The 19,283-nt window shown below is 45.3% G+C and overlaps 1 protein-coding gene across 2 annotated transcripts in view; it reads left to right on the top strand.

Moving 5' to 3' along the window:
• LHFPL2 (LHFPL tetraspan subfamily member 2) overlaps nt 1-19,283 on the top strand; it is a 163,099-nt gene that overhangs the window by 6,896 nt on the left and 136,920 nt on the right. The window contains exon 1 of one of the 2 annotated variants that reach the window (XM_031003206.3): nt 9,327-9,431. The exons of the other annotated variant lie outside the window; for it this stretch is intronic. The gene's annotated coding sequence lies outside the window, so the exon portion shown is untranslated. Of the gene's footprint in view, nt 1-9,326; nt 9,432-19,283 lie in introns of those variants that run through there. 2 annotated transcript variants of the gene reach the window in all.

Genomic DNA, 19,283 nt, shown 5'->3' on the forward strand with positions numbered 1-19,283 from the left:
TCAGTGTATTTGGATTTTTCTTCTGGGTTTGTTCTGACTTTGATTTAATAACACGTTCCAATGATTAAGTGGTTTTATGGAGACTATTTTACAAATATTTTTGTCAAACTTTATTTAAGACTTCCAAGGTATTTACTTGGGGGTGAACTTTGGAAGTTCAGTCAAACTAACTTTCACAACTCTTCACCTTAAAAAAAAATAAGCGAGGAAACCTGCACCCAGTTATAGTATTTGAAAGAAGAATATTTCAGCTGGTTAATAATGAACAATGTTTAACGCTGAGGTGACATCAGCAGTAGAAACAATTCTTTCCTTGTGCCTTAAGCACAGAGCATGGTTCAACTAGACGTAACCAGGTTGTCTGGCCTTTGACTGCACAAGGGAAATAGGTGGATGATTAGTAGCCCGGGTTGATGTATGGAAACTAGGGTGTTCTGACAGTTTTAAAGCTCTCCCTGTTTGTGGGACTAAGAACATTTCCCTTGTGGGCTGAATCTCTCTGGTCCTAAAAGCACACAGATTCCCAGGAACCCATGCATTGCTAATGGGCAGCTGCACATGTGTGCGGTTCCCAGGTCTTCATCTCCAACTGCTTTGCACACCCTTCCTCTTAAACATTTCCTTCTCTGCCTTAGAGAGGGTGGCCAGGCTCTCCTACTCTCTGTACTAGGATAACTAACTCTTGTTTTCATGTCCACCAGGGATGAGGTTTATCTGCCTTCTTTTTTGAGGTTACCAAATGGCCCTCAAGGGCTACTGGTGTTAATTTGCATTTCATTCATTTGTGGCATAAATGAGAGTGTGCCAAGCAGGCCCCAGTGAATGCTTGTTGAATTGCAGGCACAACCATTACTCCTCTTACTGCTGTGGATTTAGGGTAAGTCCAGTGGGGATGATTAATCATTGTTAGTCTGTGTAACCAGCAATAACACCTCACCTCATCCTTGCCTGCTTAACAGGGTTGGAAGGACAGAGACTAAAATTTTAACTGGTTATCTTAATGGGGCTATGAGTGACTAATTTTTTTTCTTTATTTTTCTGTTTCTCAGATTTTCTACAAGTAGTATGTTACTTTTTGAAATGAGAACTAAAGAGCTGGGGAAGTATTTTGGTTTTTGTACAAAACTGGATCAGTGGATTTGGTCACAACATCATACATCGCTTTACGTCCATGGTGCATCCTTTGTAAGGCAGTTCCTGTCTTTAAACAGAACTGACATTCCTACTCATTGTTGATATAGTTATAAATACTGGAAGGCTGCAGGAATGTAACTAGGACTGGGGGTTGCGACCCAAATCCAGAATGGGGCAGTTTCCTCTGAATGATAGGGAAGACCCCACCCCTTATAATGGGTATGTTTGGTATGTTTTCATAAACATTTTAAGTGTGATTTGAGAGGTGTTTCTGTTGTATTGATAAGAAGTACTGAAATAAACCTGATTGATAAGAAATACTGAATTAAATAAGTGCTGTACTGGCATGTTTGATTTTTTTTTTTAATTTCACTGTTCAGTTGAACCTTAACCAGCAGTGAGATCTTAAATATTTCTTTAGCAACAAGAAATATTGTTGCTAAATAATATTGCCTGGAAAATTAAGAGGGACTCTTTTTCCTCTCCTGATTCTATTGTTCAGCATTTTCTTTCTTTCCACACTGTGCTGTGTTGTCGGGGCACCTGGAGTTCAAGCTTCCTTTCTCCTGGGGCAGGCTGCAATTGGACTGAATTTCACATGTTTTCTAGTTTTAAGGCATTTAGCCAGTTGTTTAAGGAAGGCTGTAATTGCATTCACAGGAGCCTCATTCAATCTTCAGATAAGTGGTGCATGGCACACACTTATTAAGGGCAAAATAACTTCTTAAAAAATTAACTTTCTCTTGCTCATAGAGAACACATTTTCTGAATTAAAAATAACAGACTGGATAGTCTGGGAATTACAAACTTACCAGTAAGCAGTGTTTTTGTATTTGTAAATGACTAACACTTGTATATTAAATAGACACGTAAGAAAAACATGGCTCACAACTTTAAAAACAATCTAAAATCACATTTGTTTTTTTTTAAATGGCCAACTGTCCGTTCTTAGAAGATGATTCTACATTCTAGAGAGGTATGTCTAAACAGATACTCTTTCATTTGCTCCTTCTTACAGTGGGCCTTTCAGGGTTCTTCTGCAGTGAAAACTCATAATTACTGACTTAATTACTGACTCTGCATGGATTCATGCTGTAATTCGTAGCATAGTGTGCCGGCTTAAACTGGTGACTGTAAGTCCTTTTTGATCTGAATCTTTTTGGTAAGTGGGTGTGCTTAGGTTGTCTTGACTATTTATGCATTTTGTTTGTTTGTTTGTTTGTTTGTTTTTCCCAGCTTGTGCTTAAGTGTATTGTAAAGAAAGGGCAGCATGAGAGGGAACTAAGCTGATGTGTGAAATGTTTACACTATGTTACCAAGCCAAAAAGAGCTGTAGTCAGGGACAGTATGGGTGAAGAGGCCACACTGAATAATAAGAACCCAAATGGTGGTGGTGGTGGGAAGGTGTGAGAGTTTGTGTATACACCTGTGTGGACAGGTGGCTGGGGGGCCTTTTAGGATAGTCTGACCAGCCATGTTAGGCAAGAACCACTGCTCCTTTTGGTCTGGAAACTAGACTTCTGGTCCTAAGAGGCTTCTGGCTTTCTTAATATCCATATTGGTCAACAAAACTTGAATGTTTTAAAAAATTTTAAAAACTTAATAACTGCCATCCAATTAGATTTCCTCTAGTTTGGGATGTGTATATTTGATTTTTGAAACCTTGATCATGAGACTTTCATTTCTTCTTGTGAAATTTCAGCTTTCTCAGTTCTGGCATGTTTGGCCTGTCCAGATAGTTTTGAATTCTGACCCGGTCATCTGTCTTGTCAGCCTTCCCTCTGGGCCACAAGTCGTTCTTTGATACATGCAGCCCGTCAGCCACTCAGGTTCTTTGAGTCATTAACTGGTGCTGCTCTGTTAGCCCCCCCTTGTCATTCTCCTCCAGTCCTCTTAGTAACCAAGGGTGCGTCAGCCTTTGCAGGCGGCCGGAGGGCAGAGGGTTGGAGTCTGTGCCAAGATACAGAGGAAGCTAATCATACCCGTGACCTCGACCTCATTAACATTGTGCTGGAACCAAAGAGCCAGCATTCCATGGTATTGTTTGACTTTGGATTGTCTCTGCTGATTTACGATCACGAGGTCTGTAGTCCTGCCCTCGAAGGGAGGCAGATGTTAGAGCCAGATGAGAATGTGAGACACAATCAGAACTTACTGCCTCCTTTTTTATGTTTTTTAATTTATTATTTATTATTATTATTATTATTTGAGACGGTGTCTCGCTCTGTCACCCAGGCTGGAGTGCAGTGGTGCCATCTCGGCTCACTGCAAGCTCTGCCTCCCTGGTTACACCATTCTCCTGCCTCAGCCTCCCGAATAGCTGGGACTACAGGCGCCTGCCACCATGCCTGGCTAATTTTTTTGTATTTTTAGTAGAGATGGGGTTTCACCATGTTAGCCAGGATGGTCTCGATCTCCTGACCTCGTGATCCACCTGCCTGGGCCTCCCAAAATGCTGGGATTACAGGTGTAAGCCACCACGCCCGGCCCTTATTGCCTCCTTTTAACTTCCTAAAAACTGGGCTTTGGGTTGTCAGCTATTCATTGGGTCCTGCTGATGGTGATCTGGCCCCAAGACAAACCAGCACTGACAAGACTTGAGTGAACAGTGTGAGGGAGGAAGGCCTCTGAGAGGCTGGTGCCCGAGTGGGGAGGCTGATGTTCCAGAGTTGTGGGTAGAAGTCCCTACCCCATCAGGAGGGCTTCTCAAGCTTGACTGTGCCCAAGAATTGGCTGGAATCCTGTTAAAATACAGACTGATACAGCAGGGCTGGGTAGGGCCTAGGATTCTGCATCTCTAACAAGCTCTCTCCATGATGCTTCCCCTGCTACTCCCGTGGAGCTCACTTTGAATAGCAAGGCCTCACATTAAACTGGAGCATGAAAGAGACTATGGAATAGGCAGCTGGCGGCTGAGACCTGTCAGGGCTGAACCGTGCATGCCAGGAGGGCCTGTGAGGTCTGACTTGAAGTTGGTCACCTGCTACTTAGGGCTGGCCTCTATCAGGATGAGACTGCGAGCCCTCAGCCCTGGCACTTCCATTTGGGCCTTTAATAGCTGTTGGGAGCCACTGTGCAGGGATGCCCTTAATCCTTTAGGGCAGGGAGGTTATGAGCTCTTCCAGTTGAGATATGGTAAAGGTATAGGGGAAGGCTTCCCCCCCTCCCCCCAAGTAAGTTAAAATGATTTCCTCATTACATCTTGGTTATATTCCATAAGTTTAACTAGATTAGGAAGGCTCTAACTTCCTTCCATTAAACCTGCATTTTCCCACATACCCTATAACTTCAAGGTTATGTAATTACAAAGCTTTTAAAAGGTTGCCTGTTGTTTCATTTGGAGCATTATTTCTGAAACTTGCCTGACACTCTGCTAAGGTGCTAGCTAGACATATGTGACCAGACCCTACCTGGGGTTTTGGCTTCATAGGTCTGGAGTGGGTCCTGGGAATCTGTATCTTTTAAACAAAGCTTCTAGGTGGTTCTTATGATCAGGAAGGCTCTAGAAAAACCAATTTAGAGAAGTATCAGTTTAGAAACCTGTCTGTCTGAGCTTGTGATATTGGCCATGTCTGAGGGACACCCTTGCCTGTTTATTTCTTGGCCTCTTAGATACTTGCTTGTGAAGGGCTGTCTTCTGTCCCATTGGATCCACTTCACTTTTTGTCTTAACACATGCTTTTGCTTTTACAGAGAGGCTCTTATCTTGGATGGAGCCAAATCAGAGAGGCCTTTGTTAATGGTGTAAGAAGTCAGTTCTGTGAAGCCTTTATTTTTAGGAAGGTTTTACAGACACTGATTATTAAGTGCTCAAAGATACTGGACTATATAAGCTTTGGGCCTCTGTAGAGAAGTCTTTAAGAATGTCTTGATAGTGATTTTCCCACTCTTTCCTACTTTGGTTCAGACACTGGAGATAATGAGCGTTGTTAAGTAATGGATGACCAGAAATGGATGAAGAAGGGGCCCCATCCTCCACAGACCAGCTTGGTTCTGATCCAGGTGAATTGGAAGGTTAAGGAGTTTGCCCTTCCACAATTGTATGAAAATTAACCTCTATTCCTAAAGATGCAGGATCCATCTCAGCCTTACCTTAGGGGCAAAGTCAGCTTGTGAAACCAATGAAGTAGGAAATGGTCAGTGTGGGGGGATCAGCTGGATATAGAAGGAGCTCCTTAACCCAAAAGGTGGAATTCACTTACTGTTGTACTTATAATTCTACCATTAGAGAAATTGGGTGAAGTGTTTCCCTTTAAGCCTCTTGTTAGACGTGTAAGCACACAGAGGACAGGCAATGCATTTGTGATTTATACGTTAACAGGAATAACTTAATAGAATGCTTCTCAGGATCAGAGTATGCAGGAGTGGACTCTGATAGGGTGGAGTGTGGGGCACTCTTCAAGGAGGGCAGAGCAGGATGCAGGGCCACAGACGGCAGCCTCAGGCACCAGGTGTCCAGGCAGCTCAAGAAGAGCACAGGATGCCTGGGAGGGCACTAGGCAGAACTTGTTCCCATTCATTTAATTGGTGTTTGTGTGTGTGCGTGTGTGTGTGTGTGTGATGGGAACTTTAATATAATTTACGATGCATTTGGCACACTTCTAATGTGGCCATTTCACATACTAGTTGTAATGAAAAGCCAGGTGATCTATATATGAAAACTAAGACTAATCACCATAATTGTACCTAGGATTGTTTTGGTTGGTTGGTTGCTTTTTGTTGTTGTTTGTTTGTTTGTTTGTTTTTGAGACGGAGTCTCGCTCTGTCACCCAGGCTGGAGTGCAGTGGCGCGATCTTGGCTCACCGCAAGCTCTGCCTCCTGGGTTCATGCCATTCTCCTGCCTCAGCCTCCCAAGTAGCTGGGACTACAGGCGTCCACCACCACGCCTGGCTAATTTTTTGTATTTTTTAGTAGAGACGGGGTTTCACCGTGTTAGCCAGGATGGTCTCGATCTCCTGAACTCGTGGTCCGCCCGCCTGGGCCTCCCAAAGTGCTGGGATTACAGGCGTGAGCCACTGTGCCTGGCCAGTTTTGTTTTTTAAAGTCAGTTTGGTTGTGAGAGAGAAGCTAAATCCAAGACTCGGAAAATGATCCGTTTTCTGTACCTGCTTAGCAGGTGAGCTTGGCCAGCAGCAGAAACCGTCCCTTTTTCCTGGGGGAAGAGGGGGCGGTGGGAGTGTTGGGGGCGTCTTTCCCAGAGGACTTGAAGAGAAGGGCTTGACTCTCCTGAGATTGCATGCCACCTAGGTAATGTGCATTAGTGCATGCTTTCTCTGTCGTATCTGCAAAGAGTCATTACATTTGCAGAGTTCTCAGCCTCTGGCTGGCAAAAAGAAACTGAACTTGGGCATTCTGCTGCCAAAGCCAAAGCTTGCGTAAGTGGTGGAGTATGTTTTGAGAACAGAGTGGGGATGGGTTGGGAGATTCTCTTGTCTCTGCTGCCGGAGTAAACCAGAACCGACAGAGGACTTACACAGAAGCACTCCCGAGGGACCAGAACTCTGGGAATGTCTGTGAAGAACTGACCCACTCCACGGCTCACAGCCATTTCCCGACTCTTCTTCCCCTGGCGTCCCTGCTGTGTCCCTAGATTGGGCTTAGTGCCCCACATTCTAAGATTCATAAGATGTTCCTCCATGTTCTTGAAATGAAACACACAAAAAATGACTCCATTCTTATCACAAATAAAATGTCTTTGTCCTCAAGGGGGCATGGTACTCAGGAAAGATGGGAACACAGCCTGTGAAAGGCAGAAATTGATAAGAACTGTCTGTTCTGCCTCGCTGACCTTCCTGTGCCATTAGCTTGCTGTGCGGCCTTGGGCAAATCATTTTGCCTCTTTGGATTGGAAAGGGTGAGGGGATGGAATGCAGGCCTGAAACTCTTATTCCAGGTGAGTCCATATGGCTATGTATTCAGTCATTTATTCAACACATGCTTATTACACCCCTTGGAAAGCTCACAGTCTAGTGGGGAGAGACAGGTGGAAGAGCCATGATCGTTGAGGGCTAGCAGGTGTGGCAGTGTGTTTGGCCATGGAAGGCCTTTGGAGGCGTGGGACCATAGGCACAGGGGCAGGTGGGGAGGCCAGAGGGCTGCAGCATGCAAACACAGTGTGCTGCCCGAACCTGGGGAGGCAGTTGGGTTTTCTGCAGCACTACTTGAGGTGCACTGAGAATACAGCGTCCTCACTGCCCCCATACCACGCATGACTTCCTGTGAGTTCCTGCAGCACAGCCACCCTCACGGTGGCATTGGTGTTGGGGGCAGGCCCTGGGAGCTGAGTGGAGCATCATCTCCCTTCATGACCTGAGTGCTATTTTGATGCTTTGGCCTCCCCACCGCCCCCTAACCCCTTTTGTAAAGAAAGCAAGAGCTATAAAAACACAAACAAGAATGTGAGAACTTGTCTGCTGTTTACAGAAATATGCTTTTTTTGTGTGTGGGGGGTAATCTTTTTTCTTTTTGTAAGGAGAAGATAGATATTCAAAGAAAGAGGCAGATAAACTGGGCTCTTCTGAATCCTGAATTACTTTATGGCTCCTGGGCCTTGGTGTCTTTGTAACCACAGAGTTCATTTCACTCTCCAGGAAGAAACTTGACTCTCTAATAAAACCACATGGAGCCTTCCAGGGCGACCTCACTGTTTCATTTATGGAGTGGTCAGATTCTGTATCTAGGTGGGAGGAGAAATGTCTAAAAGGAGAAGCATGCATTCTCTTTCCTTGAAGCTCGAGTTCCCTTTGCCTGTCCTAAAACAGATGAGGGCCCAGGAGAAGAGGAAGGGCCTTGCCTGCACTCCCATCTCCACCTCCCTACCCTGAAGGTGGCTCAGTCCCCTACTCCATTGGTCCACAGGACTAGGAATGGTGCCATGCGTAAAAACCAGCTTTGTGTATTTTTTATAACAGAAATGGGCTTCAAAGCACTATGGAGTGTGAGGCCTTGAGCACAGAGTTGCTGCTGGGTTAGCAGGCTGGGCCATCTCTGTACTCTGTCCCCCAGGACTTGCCGTTAGCAAGCATCACCGTCACCCAGAGGACTTGTGAAAACACTGAATGTGGGTCCCACCCCAGAGATTCTGAGTCCCTAGGTCTGGGATGGTGGAGACTTTGTGTTTCTGACATGTTCCCAGGTGATGCTGCTGCACTACACGGTGCCACCCAGGCATTTGGTGGGGGTGTGTTGAGGCAGGCAGACTCTGCCCCTGAGGCAGTGGCACTGAGCTGGTGTCTGCCTGGCAGGAACCACCTCATGCTGGAGGAACCTGGGCTTCAGAAGCAGTGGTTCACTGGAGATGCTGGAGGGAGCTCAGCTTCACTTCTGACCATGAGGGTTGTCTTTCTGTCCTCTCACAACAGACCAGGATGTGGCATTTGGGGCAGCTCAGATGGGGTGTCGTTGCCTCCTTCCAGTTTATTCTCCTCTCTGGTGTTGCTGAAAGCTGTCTGAACCATCACAGTCTCCTCTCCTGTGTCAGAGCTTGCATTAGCCTTAAGGTAAAGTCCAAACTCTCCTAAAGCAGCTGCAAGAAGGCCTCTTGTGACCTGAAATGCTTCAGTGGGCACCAACTTCTTTCTTTTGTGAACTGTGTTCTTGCTTCCAGGACCCCCCCGTCTTGCTGTTCCTTTTGCCTGGCATGCTCTTTGCTTGCCCTCTAATTTGGCCACCTCCTCATTTTAGCCCTCACTTGCTCTGAGGAGCTTCCTTTGATGCCTCTGAAATCAGCTGGTGCCTCTGCAAAGGCTCATATATACCCTTGTATTTTCCTCCCTTCAGCTCCTATCAGCTGCATCAAAGTCGTGAATGCGACCTATTTATTTTTCTTTGTGGACTGTAAGCTCCCTGAGGGCAGGGAACCCATCACATGTTTATGCAGGCATTTCCAGGCATATAGAAGGTACCTGGCATATAGAAGACCTTCCTAATCATTCTGAGGTAGGTATTGCAGGGGAGGAAACTGAAGCACAGGTAGGTTAGCTACCTGGCTGCAGTTACCCTGTCACTGAGTTGTAAACTAGCATTGTCACCTAGGTCTGTTTGATCCAGCCCCTTGGCCAGGTAACACTAGCCTTCTTTTCTGCTCTGAGACCAAAGAGCTTAGCCATAGACTGCAGGTTTCTGTTGGAACCATCGAAAGACTGGCTACTCCTGTTAATAATAAAAATGACTTTTTCCAATTGTTTTTCAGGTGAGTTGGGAAGCAGACTCTTGAGTTGACAGCTGGCCTATGGTTTCTGCATTTTGTTAAGAAGCACCTCATGCAAGTGAGGGACCTGGGACTGCTCACAGCCAGGTGGGTTGTCCTTATACCTAGATATGACAATGCACTCTGATAACCACCCGATGTTCTCATTCAATAGAAAGAAAATCCTTAAATGTGGGGCAGCATCTTCTCTAAGAAAGGTGTAAATTGGTCCCTGTGGCTGTTGTGAGTGGCCTGATAAAGATGTTTACCTTGCTGGCTTGCTCCTGGGCATGGCTGGCTTTCTCATTACTCAGCCCTCTTTCCTTTGTTTCAACACCCTTTTCTCTTCTGTTTAGGTCGGTGCTTTAGAATTCCTTTTCCTCCTTTAAGATCCAGCCCAAATTTCTTTTTTTCTTTTTTCTTTTTTTTTTTTTTTTTGAGATGGAGTCTTGCTCTGTAGGCCAGGCTGGAGTGCAGTGGCATGATCTTGGCTCACTGCAACCTCCATCTCCCAGGATCAAGCCATTCTCCTGCCTCAGCCTCCTGAGTAGCTGGGACTGCAGGCACGTGCCACCACACACAGCTAATTTTTGTATTTTTAGTAGAGACAAGGTTTTGCCATATTGGCCAAGCTGGTCTTGAACTCCTGACCTCAAGTGATCTGCCTGCGTTGGCCTCCCAAAGTACTGGGATTACAGGCATAACCCACCACACCTGGCCCCAAATTTCACCTGTTTATCAACTGTCTGAATGAGAGGCTTTTCAGAGTGTAACCTTTTTTTGCTTCGCAGCAAAATGAATGGCCACTTCTCTGTGCTCACACAACACATTGGGCTTGTCATGGTGAGCTTTACGTACTTGTTTGTGCACATCTTTTTCCTCTTGTCTGTGAGTTCCTTTTGGTACCATCTCCCACCTAGCATGGTTTCTGGCGTGGAGCAGATTTTCAATAAGTGGAAGAATGTTCGTCCCAAGTAGCGTAAGTTGTGCTAGGTCACAGAGCAGTAATGCACTAAATGGCAACCTGTGGCCATGAGCAGCCAGACCCCTTGGCTTCCCTTGGAGAGACACAGAGTTGTCAACTAGACTCTGGAAGCCCCAGGCAACCCTGCCATTGGCATGCAGACCACCATAGGATTGAGCATTATCTAAACGTAAAGGCAATAGGGAACAAACAGTAGACTTTCCCAATGGGCAACCTGAAGGAGATTAAAATATGCCTCAGTGGCTTGAGCATTTGTTTTAAAGCACAGTTTAGGTTTAAATCATTTTGATACGACACTTTTAAATCAGTGCACTTGAGTTTTCCTTACTCTTCTTAGTAAGTTGGGTGCTTTGAGAGGTACCCGGATTGGCTTGAGTTGATCTCGCATTATCCCATGGGTTGGGAGTAGAAACCCTCAGGGCAGTGGATCACCTGAATGTTGGAGCCAAAATGAGAGTTGAGTCCTTTCAGGAGCTGCTGGGTGGCTGAATTCTCTGATGCCTGGGGTGGCACTTAAATCTAGCCAAAGACTACTGTCACTAGGAGAATGTGGTCTTGAGGTTTTGCCCCCGCCTTATTCTGCTTTTGCGTTAACACTACACATTGTTCAGCCTTCCAGTTGCCATCCTGGGTGTTTGCAGCACTAAAGCAAAAGAATTTGTCTTCTGGTTTCTGTGTGTGCTTTCCACAACCTAGTAGAGGTTCCCAGACAGTAAGTGCCATGTAAAAGTAGTCACTTCCCCATGGTTTCTTCTGCTTGGTGCTGAGTCCCAGCTGTACAGCTTCCTGAAGGAGAATTGAATGAAAGACAAGGCAGTAAAGGAACCTTGACTCCCAGCTGACCCTCTTCATGGTCTTCAAGTTTCCCAGGGGTTGGATAGAAGGAGGATTTCAGCTTTGCCCAAGAATGTCTAGTCTCCATGGAATCAGTTTGTCTATCATACTTGAAAAATAAGCTAAGAAAATACATTGAAATGAAAAAGCCCAGATGTTAAAATATGCATGGGTTTTAGCAGTCTTTGGAACTTGAGATGTTACTGAATGTTTGTGTCACACCATCCCTGAAGAAGCTGCTGCAGGGCATTTGTGGGGAGTCTGGTCTCCACACTGCCCCATGCAGGGAGAGTGCCGGCCACTTCATAGTGAGCTGCAGTTTACCGAGCTTCTAGGAGATATCTGATCCTCAGACCCCCTCTTGTTTTACAATGCAGTTCTGATCATGTTAGGAAAAGCAGCAACCATGATGAAGTAGGTCAAACCCTCAAGTTATTGAGCTGCCCAGCTCCATGTAGGGGCTCACGAGGTGTGTGTTCAGGCTCACTTCACAGAGGTCGCTAGTTGAATCTTGACTACCCCAAGTAGTCCAAGAAGTGGTTTAGTTCCTGAATCTCCTTAAAGCTTCTGAACTTGTCATACGTGTTTTGGACTTGTTAATAAGGTACTGCGTTTTCATTCAGTGAAATGTTTACTATTTCTGAAGATGGGACTGCTAGAGCCTTATCAGTTGAATTTGTATGTCAGGGTGTGCGTGTATTTTTAATACAGCTGCTTTTATAGATTGGCCTTGATCCAAAGACACTGTCCAACATGGGCCCCTTGTGTCCAGGGTTAACATTTGGGAGAAATCAGAGCAAAGGCAACTAGCAGACACAGCAGCTTGTCTCCTGATCTGGGACTCCAGTGCCATTAGCATACTGGGCTCTGCATCGCAGTTTCCTTTATTGCTGAAATGCCTGGGAACCAGGTATTAGTACAAAGATTAATACATGGCACATCCTCCCTCAGCCTTTGTGGATTTTTTTTTTCAGGTGAAGCCTTTATCTTTAGCTGTAGTTCCTTAAAGAGGAAGCAAAGTCTCTGAAACAGCCTTTCAAGTTTCATTGCAAAGCTGCATGCATATATTGACATCTCTGGGAAGAGTTTGCTCTATTCCATTTCCAGAGCACAATCAATGCATAATTTAGGAGCCATCATTTACTTGGACCAGGTAGCTTGTCAGCTGTGATTGGGTGACCAGTTTGTCTTACCTACTGTAGGGGTTTTGTTGTTGATTTCAGGAAAACGTACAGGTACTTGTTTCCAGGAAAAGTTGATTTTAAATTGAATATCTTAGACTTTTTCCCTTACAGAAAGATTGGAGGTATTGTTTTATCACTATCATGTCCCGTTTCAGTTAAGAAATGACTGTTTCCTGTTCCTTAGCATCTTTTTAACACTATGGGCCTTTTTAAGAAGGAAGTCCTTTGGATAAGTAGTTAATAGGAGTAATATTTCCAAATAGGCAAAAGACTGGAAAAAAGTCCTCATGCATCTTTTTTAATGTTAAAGAGTAAATATTCTGCGTTCTATGATTCCTTTTCCCCCTTTTCCCTATAAATCATTCTTATATTGAGCAATGTCTCAGGCTTCTGAAATCCTGTTTTCTCAGGTTTCTTCTTCAAATCTGGGGAAGACTTGGTTGGCTCCCTTCAGACCTCCTCCATTGATGCTTATCTTTCCTGACTTTATTTCCTAATGGCCAAGCTTCAGGGCTCACCTCGCCTGCATTTCATCTACTTGCTTGACATGACTGCAGAGAAGTCCTTCTTCCCTTTATGGCCACAATTTGAAAAAGAAAACAAACAGCTGAAGCTCTCCTTGCAGCCCAGCAGGCTGGGGAAAATAGTTCTCATTCTCCTTGTTCCTGGGTTCAAAGTGCACTTAACATTTTATGGGGGTGACCAGCCCTCCCAAGGTGCTGGTTTGAGTGGGCCTGTGTTTTAGGCTGGTGGACAATTAACCATGCTGACCTCCTCCTTTTTGCCATTGCCTTTCTGGCTGAGTTGACGCCAATACTCTGAGTGAGAAGGGGCTGCTGCTCCTTTGAGCGGAGCACCAGGGAGGGGTGGGGAAACATCTGATCTTGTTCAAAGGGGATGTCTCTGAAGCATGAAGATTGAACTGATTGTGACCCCACCCTGGGGGAAGGAGACATTCTCTCTGGAGAACAGGCCAGGAGGAAGAAGCCAGCAATTACTAATCCCATTGGCCTGTGGGTCTTCAGGGTCTCATATCCGTTTAAAAGAGAGAGAATTGGGGTAGAAGGTAATAAAGTAGGCCTTAAATTAGAGGAGCAGGGGGTCATTTTATCTAATTTTGTGGTTGTTACTGAGGAATGAAAGGCAGAGGAGATAATTTCATTAGCCCTTTTGAGATCTTTATCACAGCAAGATGGCATTTTGGGATCAGCAGAGCCACACAGGGCCTGTCCACGTCTCTCCTGGTAAAACGAGAGCTCAATTTCCAGTGTGCCAAGGGAGGGGCCGGGAGGCACAGTAACCCTTCAGGGCACTGTGGTCAGGAACAGGTGGTGTCTCCTGCCACAGTGAGAGGTTAGTTGCTATAAGTCCTGATGTAGGACTCGGCCAGCTACTCAGGAACATGGCATTCCATCTGAAAATGAAGAAATCCACCAGAGAAATGAGCTCCTGCAGAGTTGGGACTTTGTCTTTTGCTTCTGAGGAAGGCTTGTGGGTCCTCTGCTGTTGACTTGTTTTATTTGCAGCATAGTGGTCATCGGACAAATTCCTTTGAGTTGAGCATTATTCGGAGTGTCAAAGCACATGGTAGAGTTAGCAGAGAGTCAGTGAGAGCTGTGCCTTCTGTCAGGTGAATGCAGTTCTGTTCAGAGTGGAAGTAGCTATCCAGGGCTTCATAAATGCCCTGCTGAGTAGGCAGGTATTTCTGTTCATGTTTGCAGAGAGGGAGTGAGGCAAAGAGAGGTCCTGTGACTTGCCCGAGGTCTCCTTGTAGGGAAGTGGGGAATCTGGATTCTAACTTTGAAATTAAGCTTTCTGTGATCAAAATTAGTAGAAACAGAGGAAAAAGGATGAGGAGGAGAGCAATAAAGGTTTCTTTAAGAGAAAGGAGAGAGAAGTAGTGGTGAGAAACAGTTCTTTGTACTAGCCACCAGCTGGCACCATTTCCCAAAAGCAGCTTGGTTTCTTTCTGTGGGGAGGGAAGCAAAGTGACCAGGGGAGACAGGGAAAGTGAGGGAGGCTGGAGAGGGGAGGATAGGAAGGGCTTTTAGAGTGTCTGACACAGCCCTAGGCAGATGCTGGTTAACTTCGAGGGCCTGTGCATATCATCTGAAAGGACAAGGCATCCACTACCTCGTCAGGAGTCTTGCTGGGGCCCAGCCTTTCCCACGTCCGTCTTCATTCACACCCTTACTGTCTCATGTCTGATGGCTTTCTTGTCCTCATCTTCTCCCTCTCTACTGCATACATTTCTGCTTACTATATTTGTTTTTTGTTGTTGTTCTTTGTTTTTTTGAAATGGAGTTTCGCTCTCGTTGCCCAGGCTGGAGTGCAGTGGTGCGATCTCGGCTCACTGCAACCTCTGCCTCCCGGGTTCAAGCAGTTCTCCTGCCTCGGCCACCTGAGTCGCTGGGATTACAGGCGCATACCATCATGCCTGGCCAATTTTTGTATTTTTAGTAGAGATGGGGTTTCACCATGTTGGCCAGGCTGGTCTCGAACTCCTGACGTCGGGTGATCTTTCTGCCTCAGCCTCCCAAAGTGCTGGGATTACAGGCGTGAACCACTGCGCCAGGCCTGCTTACTGTATTTCAACCTAGCTCTGAAGAAAAAAAAACTTCTCTTGAGATGTGCTCATGAAGACCCTACCTACTGTTAAGTACATTTAATCATAGCTTAGGTTCGTATCGTGCTTATACAAATCTGTTCCCCTCATTGATTCAGGAGCTGGTATTTTCCCCTGCCAGTTGATGATGGAGACTGCAGACACCTCCCTTTCTGTTGGATGAGGTGCCCTCAGAAACTCCCAGAAGGCAAGACTCCAGCCAGGGGTTCTCCTGAAATGTCTAAAGGGAATTGCTGGGGGTGGGGCGTGGAGAGGGAAGAATGTGCACTTGATCCCTTAAGGCTTCTCCGTATCCTGTACGTGAATCTTCGCCCTTCTCTACGCGGATGCAAGAGTCCTCTTGCTTTGGCCACGTGCTGCTCCTTTCCTTCAGGACTGTGGCTAATCAGAAGTTGGCTGCACTTCAATGCCTCTTAAAAGCTTTTTTCCCTGGCTGTGTTCAGGATGTTGAAGTGCAGTGTCAGAAATGATGTGAGTTGATGAAGAAGAAATAAACAAACCCAGGCAGCATGTGAGGAAGGCTTGGCAGCCCTGCTCCTGTTTTTCTTTAGTTTGCATCTGAAGGAACCAGATTTCCTCATTGGAAGGAATGGGGCTATGAGGGTCCCTGTGCCATGGAGCCTGAGATGTGCATGCCAGTGGGCCTTCTGGACTAGGGCACCGATTAGTTTAATAACTCTGGGATGAAAATGTGTAGTTTATGGTTGGCAGAATGGAGAGAAGTCACATGGCCGCAACCCGACCTATATGTCTATATGTAAGTGGAGTTAAAATAGCATCTGTTCAGGGAGGCGGAACATTCCAGAATGCTTCAGTCCCCTCTTGGCGCCAATGCAGAGAGTGGAGAATAGGAAAGCTGGGAGAGACTTCACAGAGCTTCTTGTCTAAGCCCCTTAATTTCAGTTTAGGACACTGAATAACTTGGCTAAAGCCCCGTGAGGCCAGGGGCTCTTGTCTGTCTTGTTTGTTCACCTTCATACCTTGGGTGCCTGCATTGTATTAGGTACTTAACATGCATTTGTTTGGTGAATGAATGACATAAATGAAGATACGGCTTCCGACTCCTAATCCAGTGCTCTCTCTGAGATATTTGTAGGCAGAAAAGTCTGTAGAAGTGTTGCCAAATAACTTGTATGTAGTTGAGGCTATCTTGAGATTATATATAGGTTAGAAAATGGAGATGTAGCAAAATCAAACTGGCTCCTTAAAGTTGGTGGTGAAGACAGGCTTGTTCAGGTTTGGGGGTGGGTAGGAGGCAGGACTGCCACTTTGCTCAGCAGATGGGGCTCCTTTCACATTGGATTCTGTGTGAGTGGTGCCCTCTGAAGTTGGACGATGGCCCCAATAGCTCAGCTTCCCCAGAAGAATCAAGATGACTGTGGAAAAAATAGGCTTGAAGTTGCCCCTTTCCTTACCAGCAGCTAGGAGCCTACCCTCGTTTTGCAGCCCAGTCCCCGCCTTTTCAGAGGGATGTGTGACTTGGACCTCATCAGACTTACCCTCTGTTTGTAGAGGGGTGTGTGTGTGTGTGTGTACGTACGTATAGAATGCTGCAGGTGTGACTGGAAGGTCACGTTTGATCACTGTAGCAACAGGAGTAGGATGAAGTCCTGCACACAGGGTCTCTGCCACTGTCCAACTCCATTTGGAGAATTGCAACTCTGTTGCCATGGGCCCCAACCAAGGAAACCAGGTCTTACAGTGGGCTGCACTTAGAAAACCAGGGTAGTCCTGGCCAGCATGGTGAAACCCCATCTCTACTAAAAATACAATAATTAGCTGGGCGTGGTGGCAGGCACCTGTAATCCCAGCTACTTGGGAGGCTGAGGCAGGAGAATCGCTTGAACCCAGGAGACGAGGTTGCAGTGAGCCGAGACTGCGCCACTGTACTCCAGCCTGGGTGACGAGCGAAACTGTATCTCAAAAAGAAAAAAAAAAAAAGAAAAGAAAACCAGGATGGTAAGCCACACAGCCACTTCTAGGCTGGTAACTCAAAGCATTGCTGTTTGTTTATCTGTCTTATTTAACTTCTTGGTTAATTCACAAACAAGAAGAGATTTACAATTACAAGGGAGTTTTAAAATTTAGAATAGTTATAGGAGGTTAATTCAAGATTAAAAGTTGCCAAAGAGAATTTGCAAAATCAAGAAATGTTATTTAAATTCGCAAACTCTGATCTGCGGAGACTTTATTGCTTGCTGCTTGCTAGGTTTCATCCGCCCACTCTGGGCCCTCCTCCCAGCCTGGCTGAGGATGTGTCTCTTGAAATTGACCTTCAGGCTTTACCACTTGGCCTGCTATCTAGGGGAGAGTGTGCTTCCTCTGGAATCCTTGACAGCTGACCATTTTCGGGTGGAATTCGTGTGCCTCCTCTGGGACAGAGAACACAGTTCCTCCTGGAAATCCCTTTCACTGGTTTCCCTGACTTCTGCCGGTGCCTGCTTTATACAACCCTTCTCATTTCTCTCCAGGGGATGTGTGGCAGACAGCTCATCTCCCGGTGGGTCAAGAGATAAGCTGGAGTCAAACCCTGATTGATGACTACAGAAAGAATCAGTTGGGTTGTGGCTTCTGTTCTGTATTAAAGATCACAGGACTTATTGATCTAAAGCTGGCAGTCTCTCTGCAGGCCAGCAGTGAGTTGAGCCAGTTGCCAAAGCAGCAAGAAGAATGACTGTTGTCTAGGCTATTAGAGCTTGAATGAAAAGAGTGTATTTCATCTTGCACAGTGGCATTAATCGTTACTTTGTTATTCTGGGGAAAGCCAGGCCTTTAGGAAGTGATTTTGTGGTAGTGTCCTTATAGTCTGGTGTTTGAACTTCTCATGGGGGCTGTTTTTTGTCACTGATATAGTTATCTATGAGCTTGTCCTGTTGTGTGGTGCTAGCGTAGTGCTTTGGAGCAAATGGTAAATGTTTACTTGAACCCAAAATATACTGTGTGCAAAGCCATGCAAATTAGAAACAAATTAAGAATACATATGTGTTAATAAAAAATGGCTTATTTGGAAAATCTAGTTTCATTCATTCATTTACATGTGGGGACAACTTGATTATTCTCTTCAGGATTCTTGAAAGTATAAACAAAAGTGAGGTGGGAGTGCCCACCTTCCCCAGCTATGAGCCTTAAGCATTTATGGAGGGTATTTTAGAATGCACACTCTTTAGTGCAAAAGAGTTTCAGCATTGCCTCTGGATGAAGGCACACCTTTTGCTTATTTATATACTTATTGCATGTGACATAGTTTCAATGCAATAGTTCTCTCTCTCTTTCTTTCTCTTTTTAAAGCAGTCTATGGGGGTCTATAACCATAGTGGCAGAAAGAAAGTTAATGGAGACTAAACAATAGTGTTCATGTTTACAAAATTAAATGCTGAAACATGATGAAATTCTGTATTAATGGGGTTTCAACTTGCTATAAAATTAATGTTAATAATGTGATGGAGTTCTGTATTCATAAGATTCCAATCCGCTGTAAAAATTAATGTTAATAAGCAAGAAGATTGGTTCATATTCGTGGTTTTCTTCCTGCAAAGTCAAATAGTATACATACGTTTGTTAATGACTCCCTGAATAAGGTCTAAATCACTTAAGTACAGTTTTATATGGAGTGGAAGTATAAGAATCAAAGTTTGTGGTTATTTTGTAAGAATTTGCTTCCATTTTAACAACGCAAGTCAGAGAAATCTTGATGTGTTCCATCTTTTCTTCCATTTGTATCTTCTCTATTTTCCTCTAGATGATTTCCTCCCCATTACACATGCTGTTTTCCCACAGCCTGGATATGATCCCCAATCATCACCCCAGTTTCATCCCCCTTCTTTACAAGGCCTGACCCCGTAAGGGTCTCCAAGTTCTTCCTCCAGCTAGGCAGGCCTCAATGGTGTCTCAGTCTGTATCTTCTGGTCTTTTCTGGATCCCAGTTGTACCTCACAAGCAGCCCAGCTCACCCTGAATCTAAAGAGCATGCCTTTTCTGTAGCCTAAAAATGTTAATGATTAAATACACAAGGTTAGATTTTGTTTGGTGATAATGCAGCCCCTTTAAATATTTTACCAGTTAAGAAACATTAGAGAGACTTGTCAGGTTCCTTGGAGGAAGAGAATGCTTGGGAGACAGCCCCTCCCAGCCGCATTTTGCCACAGTAAGGAAGGACTGAATTCTGGGCAGAATGTGTGGTGTGTGATGGGAAGCCCCAGCCTTAAGAGTCAGGCAGGCTCAGGGTCCAGGCCCTGCTCCCCATTCCCAGGCTCTATGACCTCAGGCAAATTATTCTTCTCTCCAGGGCTTAGTCTTCTCATCTGCAAGATGGGGATAATCATGCCTACTTC

Source organism: Gorilla gorilla, chromosome 19, assembly GCF_029281585.2.
Source record: "Gorilla gorilla gorilla isolate KB3781 chromosome 19, NHGRI_mGorGor1-v2.1_pri, whole genome shotgun sequence".
NCBI lineage: Eukaryota > Metazoa > Chordata > Mammalia > Primates > Hominidae > Gorilla > Gorilla gorilla.